Source organism: Hibiscus syriacus, unplaced genomic scaffold (genome assembly GCF_006381635.1).
Source record: "Hibiscus syriacus cultivar Baekdansim isolate YM2019G1 unplaced genomic scaffold, ASM638163v2 tig00111594_pilon, whole genome shotgun sequence".
In the NCBI taxonomy this organism is placed as follows: Eukaryota; Viridiplantae; Streptophyta; class Magnoliopsida; order Malvales; family Malvaceae; genus Hibiscus; species Hibiscus syriacus.
The window spans coordinates 149,398-159,925 of record NW_024063131.1 but is presented as its reverse complement, the minus strand read 5'-3'; the positions used below and the strand labels follow the sequence as shown (position 1 = coordinate 159,925).

Genomic DNA, 10,528 nt, shown 5'->3' with positions numbered 1-10,528 from the left:
TTAAATGATACATTCATGATGGACGAAATTTGTGTCTTTAATCTTTTCCCTATTTTCGTTACATGATAATGGGCAAAGAGGGGCAGCTGTAGACACATAATTTCATCCGGCTCGATTTGTATTATATTATAATGTTCATGTGCTTATTTGTAATATATAGTATATTTATATTGCATAGGGTATACACATTATAATATAATATATTTACATTTGTTTTATTTTATTACATGTGTCAGGCCCAAACCCGAAGACCCACATTCAAACCCAGCAGTCCATTACAAAGTGGCTGGCCCATTATACACCAAACCCAATAGTGATCCAACAGTAGCAGCCCGGATCTGGAACTCGACTCGAGACCCAGTTCAGACATGAATTGGCCTAACCCAAAGCATTTAGGGTTTTCAAACCCTAGCCCATCTCTTCAGCGCTGCATAACTAAACAAGCAATGAGAGTCCTCACGCCTCACGCCATGGTCACCATCCCCGAATTTTCTGGCAAAGTGGTTTCATAGAACACAAACACAAACAACCACAATAGTTTAGTCCTATTAGGAGTCTAAAACCGAACAAATCGAACTAAAAATAGGTTCTTTTAGGGCTATAAATTGATGTAAACACAAGGAAAAAATACAAAGAAATTATAGCAGAAATACGAGAGGAGTCAAAGCACTGTAAAAGCTTTGAAAAACAATAAAAGGTTAAAAGTTCTCTCATTTTCTCGGTTTTGGTACTTGCATGTGGGTATTTTGTTTTTTCTCTTTGTTTTTTGCTTCGTAAAAAACAAGAAAAAGAAGGCTTGAGCTGATGAATAGGGGAGGGTTTCGAGAACTTTCTTCTCAGATCTAGCCCTCCCCGAGGCGATTTTGTAAAAAATATTTAGGTTTTGAAGTGGGAGTGGGAAAAGCTTTCGAAAAAAATATTTTTCGCTGCCGATGAACGACGGTCGACGAGGCGGCGGTGGCCGCAATCTGGTTCCTATGAATCCAGACGGTCGTGTTCTTCATCAGATGAAGAACACTTTGAATATTTGAGAGAAAACGAGGAGGAGTGTGTTTGATTAGTTTTGAAGCAAATGAGAAAAATGAATTATGTTTTTGAGTTTTGGTTTATATATTGGACCCATCGACCTGATCCGTGACCCGATCCGTGACCTGATCCAAGGCCCTAGGATCCGCGTGTTTTCGTGTGAAAAGGGGCTAATCTCAATTCTGGTCCCTCGTTTTCTTTTTAAAGTTTATTTTGCCCCATAAACTGAGCTTTAACCCCAATTTTCCTTTTTTAATTTACCACCCAATTTTTTTTATTTTAATTTAGTCTTTCTTTTGTTTTTTAATTCCCGTTTTAATTATTTTATTTTACTTTTTTTTATTTATTTATTATATTATATTATATTATATTATATTATATTATATTATATTATATATATTATTTATATTATATTATATTATATTATATTATATATATTATATTATATTATATTATTTATATATTATATTATATTATATTATATTATATTATATTATATTATATTATATTATATTATATTATATTATATTATATTATATTATATATATATATTGTTTATGTTTTTTTCTTATTATTTTATTTTATTTAATTCCATTATTTAATTTAATTTAATTTAATTTAATTTAATTTCATTTTATTTTTTATTTTTTATTTTTTATTTTTATTTGTTTTTATTTTTTCTTATTTATTTTATTTATCATTTTCCTCTATTTTGACATTAGTCTTTTCTATTTATTTTTTATTTTATTTATTTAGCTATTGTTTTAAGGGTTTTTATACTTTTATTCTACTTCATTTTTTTATTTTAGTAATCGTGTATATTTAATCTTGCAATTAGTATATTTATATTTATTTTTTTATCTTTAGTTTAATAGACTTTTTGTCCTTGCATTATTTTTATTTGCTATGTGTTTTAATACGAGCCCTTTGTTTTTATTTCTGTTAATTCCTCAACATTTGTATTTTTTTTTACTTAAAACATTATAATTTAACATTTATTCTTTCTTTTTTGATTCAACATTTTTCTTTACCAATCTAACATTTTTTTGACTTTTTAAGGGTATGTTTTTAAATAGATCGGAGATAAGTAATTTAGATCAAACTTTACTTTTTAATTTAACCTACAATTTATTAAGATGACTGAAAATTAATTAGTACCGAAAGAGCAGTTCAAGGGTACTAATATTTCTTTGACTGTAACCGACTCCCGAATCCGACATATTTTTGATAAAATATAGATTATGTAAGAAATCGAGCTATCCGATCAACTTATTTGTTTTTAAAATAAATTATTGATGGCGACTTTAATAATTTTATTCAAGTCGAAGCTTAATTCCGGGCGTCTCCAAAGAGACGGCTGCGACAGAAGCAAAGTCTGAACTTATCAGGGAACATCATTGCAGAGTTCAATGACCCTATTATGCTGTGTTATGCTTATGAGAAACTTCTATTGAAGAGCCTGAGCTTGTCCCTTCCCTCTTATCATCAGAATGATTACTTTCATAACCAAACATCTGATAGCCACCAAAACCGGAGACCTGACACGAGCCGTTACCTTTTATAGAACTCTCAATGTCATCGAAATGAGCAACCAGCGGATTTGGCTGGTCAGGGATCGAGGGAACCCAATTATCTGTTTCCAACATTTTCACTACCTCTACCCGTAGATGGCATGCATTGTAACTTTGGATGAGAGCAAAGAATTGCTATCAAAACGTATTTCTCCAGAACTTCTGGCGGCGCTAGCTCCAGCATTCCGTCTTCGATAATGTCCAAACCTTTCTTGTTCTTCACCAACGACCATGCCCAATCCGCCACTACAGAAGTTCTGTTCTCATCACTCACAGTGAGCGCCTTCTTTCCACTCAACAGCTCAAGAAGCACTACACCAAAGCTATACACATCGCTCCTATCAGTCAATTGACCATACAGAGCATACTCAGGGGCAACATATCCTATTGTTCCGGCTACCCTAGTGCTCAAATGTGTCATCCCTTCCGGTGTAAACTTGGCAAGTACAAAATCCGCTACCTTGGCCTCAAACATGTCATCCAAAAGTATATTACTTGCTTTGATATCCCTATGAATGATTGCCGGTTGCACCCCGTGGTGCAAATAAGCCAGTCCCCTAGCCGTTCCCTGGGCACTCTTTTGACGAATAGGCCAACTAAGTCTCGTTTTAGTCAGATCAAAGAGATGATCATACAAACTCCCATTCTTCATTAAATCACAGACAATTACCCTTTGATGACCTTCTAATGGCGTCGTAGCTGTACAATATCCTCTTAAAGCAACAAGATTGACATGCCTAACACTAGCAATAACCTCAACTTCATGCTTGAAATCGGCATCACCGACGGCGGAACAGTTCTTAAACCTTTTCAAAGCGACCTCAGAGCCATCAGATAAGTAGCCTTTGTACACATTCCCATAACCTCCTCTTCCTATAATGTTATGTATAGAGAAATTCCCTGTAGCCTCCTTAATCTCATCGAATGTAAACTTGATCACATCAATACTTTCACCAATTGGATCCGATTCAGAAACGCTCTCAAGATTCCTAATCCTATCCCTCCTTTTATTCCTTGAATCCCGATGTTTTCTAAAACCAAACAGACACCCAACAATGAAAACGGCTAAACCAACACAAACACCGATCAATACACCCAAACTCACACCTTTATTCTTATCCTCACCATTGCTGCTATCAAGGAACCCAAGTGAAAATAAACAAAAGGCCGTTTCAGTTTCTCCCCAGTAAATAGCAGCACCTGCTGCATAAATAGACGGGTAGGCCACGCAGCCAGACACGTTTGAAACTGAACTGTCCCTCAAGTAGAAAGCATGCAGATTGGACAAGCTTCTAGTACATGAAGCACAAGCAGTACCATTCAATGACTGGTTACAATCTATGGACACGCCGGTTAAGGTAGTGTTTGGGATCAAAGCTTCGAAGTCGGCCTTTGTGGTTAAGTTCATGCAGCCCTGGGAGATCCAAGCAGTACTTTGGAAACCGCACGAGGAACGGATGTTGAAGTTTGGGAAGAGAGATTGGAAAGATTGCCAACAGGACAGGGAGGTGTTTGAGGGAGGAAAGAATGATCCGGTACGTCTGAGGTAGTCGGAGAAGACGAGGCGGAGGCCCTGGCGGAGGAAGTTGCACCGGAAGGAGGTGTTGAGTAGGGGCATGTTTGGCTGGAAAAGGAAGGGGAGGAGGATGGAGAAGGACAAGGGACACGTTTGAGCAAGCCCAAACGGGAGGGAAGTCGAGAGTAGGAAGAAGAAAAGGTACTTAAAGTACATTCTGGTGGAAGTTGTTTTGAAAGAAGCCTTAGTTGAGAGTTGTATGGAGATTGGAAAGGACACCAAAAGCTGGAACAAAAAGGTCTGGTTTGGTTTATTTCCCCAAAGTCAGAATGCTACAACATTATTTGTCTATTGTTAAGTGGAAAGATTCAATGTGTGTTTGGATAAGTTTAGCCCTTGTTTCTTCCTTTCGTTTGTTATCCGAGATCCAAAGATGAATGGTATAATTTGGTTTGGTCCTTCTGTTATGCAGGATTTTAAGATTTGATATCTTCACTTTAATATGACATAATTTGGTTCTCCTACTTTTATCATGTTTATGAGTTCAAATTGTTAATTAAATTGCTTATGTGAAGCACGAACCAAGCGGTCTCAGTCGTTAAAGTGATGATTATTATTTATAGTGGTCATGAGTTCGAGAATGACATCTACAAGGATGTTTAAACATTCTCATTGTCAAATGATTGAGAATTTTTCAACTAAATTTTATTTTGTAAGCATCTCATATTAATAAAAAAAATTGCTTATGTATTTAAATGAATATCATAAGGCACAAGTTTTTCTTTTATATTTCCCAACCGCATAAGTTCAATTGATTTCTTTAAAAAAAGGCATCCTTGAGTATTTGTTTAACATGGATATTTTTTTAATATATATATATATATATATATACACTTTAATGAGACTCATAGTTAAAGATGTTAATAATTTGGATTAAATAATAACACAACAAAGTAAGTGGATCAAATTCTGTCAAACTAAAAAATATAGATTAAATTTGAAACTTGTACATAAAATAGGGACCAACCTTAAATTAGACTATCCACTTCTACATTAAAAAATAAAAACGCACATGAGTTTGAATGTCTGATATTTTGACTTTGACAATTATAGATGTCAATGTCGATAGAAAAACAAATTTTTGTAGATAAAGTTGGAATTTTTTCATATTACATCAAATATCATTGAACTGGTGTATTGTTTATATTTTTTTTAATATTTTCAAGGATTAATATAAAAATAAGTATTTACTATAAATTAATTTTTGGTGTCTAATTTTTTTATTAAAAATATGTATACACACTTTAATGAGACTCATAGTTAAAGATGCTAATGAGACATTGGATATTACTTTATTATTTACTCATTCGGCTATTAGAAGTTATAAAATGGTCATCCATCTATAGTGAGTTGCTTCGTTGAGTCTCTTGATTATTAAAAGTTACAAAATGGTCACTTGACTATTCATTATGTTCCAAACTCATCATTTTTCGTTAAAAATTTGACGACAATATGAGTTGTACGTTAATCTGCTGACTAAGATATGATAAAATATGATCTCATAATCTCAAACGCTATCATATCTCAGTCAGAATGTTAACTTCCAACTCAGATGATTTGTTATTTTTTTTAACAAAAAATTATGAGTTTGGAACACAATATATAATCGAGTGACTATTTTGTAACTTTTAATAGTCAAAAGACTCAACAAAGCAACTCCGTCTATTCGAGGGACCATTTTTTAATATTTTATAGTCAATTGACTCAATAAAGCAATATGCTATAGTCGAGGGATCATTTGTATACTTTACCCTAGAATTTATAATATCTTTAGACAATATCAAAAATTTATATCTTTAGCCTAAAAAGTTATTCAGTTTTGATAAAAAATTTCGGTTACAACCAATTTATACTTTTTTTAGCATTATATTAACAAGTTGTATTTTAAACTCTCCCTTATTTAAGGTGTATAAATGTTAGCCATAAATTATAATAACTATTTAATTCGGGCCCTCCACTTCAAGGTCAATTAAGGACTAATACTTTAAACGATAAATTTTTAAAATTTTATGTGATGATGAACTTATAAAATTCTAGGGGCGAAAATAGATTATTAATAAAAAAATAAATGATAATTTAAAATTTTTATAAAGGATAACTACGTCGTCCGCTCCCCTTCGTTCATCCCTAAGGCCAATTTTCTTCCTCGTCGGTGGAAACCTTCACCTTTTCTCTAATCTCCCCTCAGTTTAGGGGTATAAGGTGAGTTCAAAGAGTGATTTGCTTGAATTTGAGCTCCACTCAATAGTCAATATTTTGAAGGATAATCAATTTGAGATATGATTAAATCTGATATTAGAATCTTAAAAGACTATTATATCCAGTCAACATGTTAATGTTCAGCTTAGATGATCGTCAAAATTGTAACAGAAAATGTCGAGTTTGAAACATATAAATAGTCGGGTGACTATTTTATAACTTTTAATCGTCGAGAGATCCAACAAAGCAATACTATATAGTCAGAGATCATTTTGTAACTTTTAATAGTCGGGGGATTGAACAAAGCATCGTCCTATAATAGGAAAACTCAACAAAGCATCGTCCTATAGTCAGTGACTCAACAAAGAATTGTCGTATAGTCAGGAATCATTTGTGTACTTTACCCTTAAACCTAATAAAATGGTTGTCCCTTGTTCCCATATGTAATGGGGTAAGGGGGAGGTAAGATAGTAGGCTGCCCCCAATACCAGGTTGAGAGCAGTTTCCGTAGAAGACCTCCGAATTATGAAATGCCCTCCGTGAGACTCGATCCCACGACCTCAAGGTTAAGAACCTTGTGCTCTACCAACTGAGCTGGATAGTCATCTCACCCTTAAACCTAATGGTTTGGTTAAATTTATTTGTATTTAATTTCAAGTTTAAATTCCAATTATCTTTTCTATGTAAAACAAGACTATATATAATTCAATAATATAAAAAATATTTAAAAAATTTATATTTGATTAGATTTATAAATTATTCAAAAAGAATATTATGATACTTAAATTTAGATATAATGTTAAAAATTGTTCAATTTGATTATCGAAGTAAGGTATCGATTTAGGCTTCGTTGAAGTTGTTTCAGAACTATCTTAGGGGCAAGCAAGTTGAGTCGAGTCGAGTTAAAAAATTTTAGGTTATTCAAGTTGATAAATACTATTTTATAACTCAAGCTTCATTTCAATTTTTTTCCGAATCAAGTCGAGTTTATAAAATTTAAATCGAATCAAGTTATTTGAGTTTCTATCAAAACTTAATTATGAATATTTATAATATTATGATACTATTTGATGTCAATTAAAACGATTTTTTATGATCATATACAATATATATATATATATATATATTTATTCTTATCTTTTTATGTGTGATATACATATATCACACAAAATTGAAGGGTTCGACTAAAAATTAAAATCAATACTCTAATTACTAAAAATTTTGATTTATTTAAATTTTATTTTATAATTCGACTCAAATTAAAAAAAAGTTCAAATTTATAAAATTAGGAGAAGAATCAATTTGAGTTAGAATCTAGTAAAAAAATCAATTTTTAAAAGACTCTACCGTAAACTACCCAAAAACAAAGAAGTTCAAAAAGTCAAGTATATATATTTTTCTTAAACGAGTTTTAAGAGAAATAAGTGGAGCAGGATATTCACTTGAAAAAGAAGCAAACGAAAGGGTGGACGGACAAGATGTGGGGAGGATCGTTATCATCACTGTAGTTGTTTCCGTTGGCTAATTGATTGATATAATCGACGTAATCATCGTAGCAAGAAAACGGCACGGAGAATCTAAAAATGGTGGCGCCAATCAGGAGATGGTGATCCCCGACGTCGGGGAGAATGAACGCCGCGCTGGTGTTGGAGGATGGAGCGGAGAGTCTCGGCCTGGTTACCGGAGAAATCCTTGGTTGACTCCGAATATTTATTAGTGATACAAAACAATATTATCTATTTTCAAAAATTGTTATGCTGTTTACAGAGTCTTAAGAGTCTCAGATGCTTACATTAATAACCAGCGTTTGTAGTCCAACGGTTAGGATAATTGTCTTCCAAGCAATAGACCCGGGTTCGACATATTGCAATTAGATCCTCAGCAAAGCTACCAAAGAACAGTTCCTAGGTACGCGACACAGAGATCTTACACAGAACACAACAAATTGTATTCGCATAATGTTATGGTGAACTTCAACAGGATATTTGGACTTGATCCCTGATTGAACCCTAAATGCAGAAAATTGTGCTCAAGAAATGAGCATTCCCAGCTGCTAATGGTCCGTGTCATCTGCATTGTCAGCTGCCTAATGGTCCATGTCATGGTAGAGCTTAGAAGCACATATGTTTTCGAGAAGAAGATGAACCAACTGGATGCTCCACCTCCGAGGGTGGTCCTTGGGCTTCAATTGGTTGTGCAGAAAGCAATCACATGGTCTTTCGTCTTTTTCACAATCTGCCCAGGCGAGACTCGTGGGCATAATCATCAACCAATCAAAGAACATGCCTCGGAAGCGCTTGATCTTCTTCTCACAGCCGAGGATGTAATTATTATGAAGTATGGCATGCAATCCCTTTGTTTGCTGCAATTGGAAATGTTGCTTGATGAAGCAAGTAGAGATCCACCTGCAGAACGTATTACTAATGTATGATTATCAGAAATACAAGTAGGACACATGAAAAAGATATTTCTAAAGAATATCAGATTGGATTAACCATAGATGTTCCTTTAGCAATATATAAGCCAATTCCCCTTGTTACATATCGCCAAAAGAGGCAACTACACATGACTGAGAATTCATTTGAATATCACCAGTCAAAGGACGTATATCGATTAGCAATGCTTTTCAAATTATGGCATGATGAACGAGTACATAATATTGTCCCAACTCTGAACCTTGAGGTGTTGGTCAGAATTCAAGAAAACATCCAAATATGGCAAAAAAATTTCCACTTGACAAAGAAGAATACAAATGAGAACTATCATTTGCTTTCTTTGCTTTGGACCATGGCCGAGCTTGAAGTGTCAGCGAAAGTAAACATTTCCAGTGCATAGCAGCCTAGAGTCCAGGGCAATGGGGTTAATTACAAGATATTGTCTCGTTCCATTCTCTCCATTTTTTCACTACTATTTCTCTATTCACAGAAAGGGAAAAACAAAACAAATAATTAAGGATAGCCTTCCATTGTACACAATCCAAGTAGCATTAACAATCATGGTCACAGTAGAATTGCTTAAGATAAGAAAAAGTTTATTAGTTCCTCATAATCAAGTAGAGTGGCTTAATCTTAATGAATATTTTGGCTATTCTTGCATTGCAAATACGTCACAACACTGTTTTGATCTACACTTCCAAGTTCCGAGTACGAAAGTAAACAATTTTACATTTCTTGATTCCAAGTTTATTATAGATCATGTAGTTCAACTAGTTGTTCAGTTGTGTCCCGACAGAGATCACTCGCATTGAATGAGTCATTCTCAAAAAAATTTAAGTTTCTTCATTCCATAATTTTAGTACTATGAGATGATAATATAAATTGTAGCTCTTGAACCTCTTGGCATATCAAACGAAATACTCACTAATGATCCTCATGTTCAATTTTTTCTAATGAATTATAAACTCTCACTTCATACGAGTATCCACATACGTGTATATTTTACAAACTCGATTTCTGACTTTTGAACAACTCAAAAGATGTTTTTGAGAGAAACTTGGTTGCAACTTAATTTAATATATTTACAATTTTTTTAGAGTTTCAACCTATGACTTATGCAGCTTAGAGTTACTAAAAATACTTTGTATTATGCTCATTAAAGTTTGATTTCTTTCTTTTATAACACCATTTTTATCGAACGATCCTGACATAATTATTGACTAATTATATCATTATCTTAAAGAAACTTCACAACTAGACTAAACAAAATTGGTGTGATCCATGAGACATAGCATGTTTCTCGTCATAGTGGTAGCACCATGCCAACCATATATATATGTTATTCTTACCTGATAGTAGAGCCGATTCAGTAGATATAATTCAAAGGAAAATATTACGTTAGTTAAATGCAGATTTTGGACGTGCAATTTTATTAGCTGCTTACTTTGGATATATATATATATTAACATAATATATGTCACATCATTATTTTAAGTAACGTGATATATGTCTTTATTGTTTTAAGTGACATGACATGTCATATCATTTAAACACATGTAAAAATATCACGTTAATAACTTGTGTTGACTATTAATCAACTAACAATTTCTAACCAACATTGACTATTTTAACAAAAATATTAAAACGCCATGCTTCGGGGAAAAAAATAAAGGACAAAATAATCATTTGTATAAACATTGAAAACTAATTTCAAAGTATGC

General features: G+C 33.2%; 1 pseudogene; it reads right to left on the bottom strand.

Annotated features, from left to right (window-relative positions):
- Window positions 1-2,444: 2,444 nt before the first annotated feature.
- On the bottom strand, window positions 2,445-4,329 carry LOC120165731 (annotated as a pseudogene).
- Between the last annotated feature and the right edge of the window lie 6,199 nt (window positions 4,330-10,528).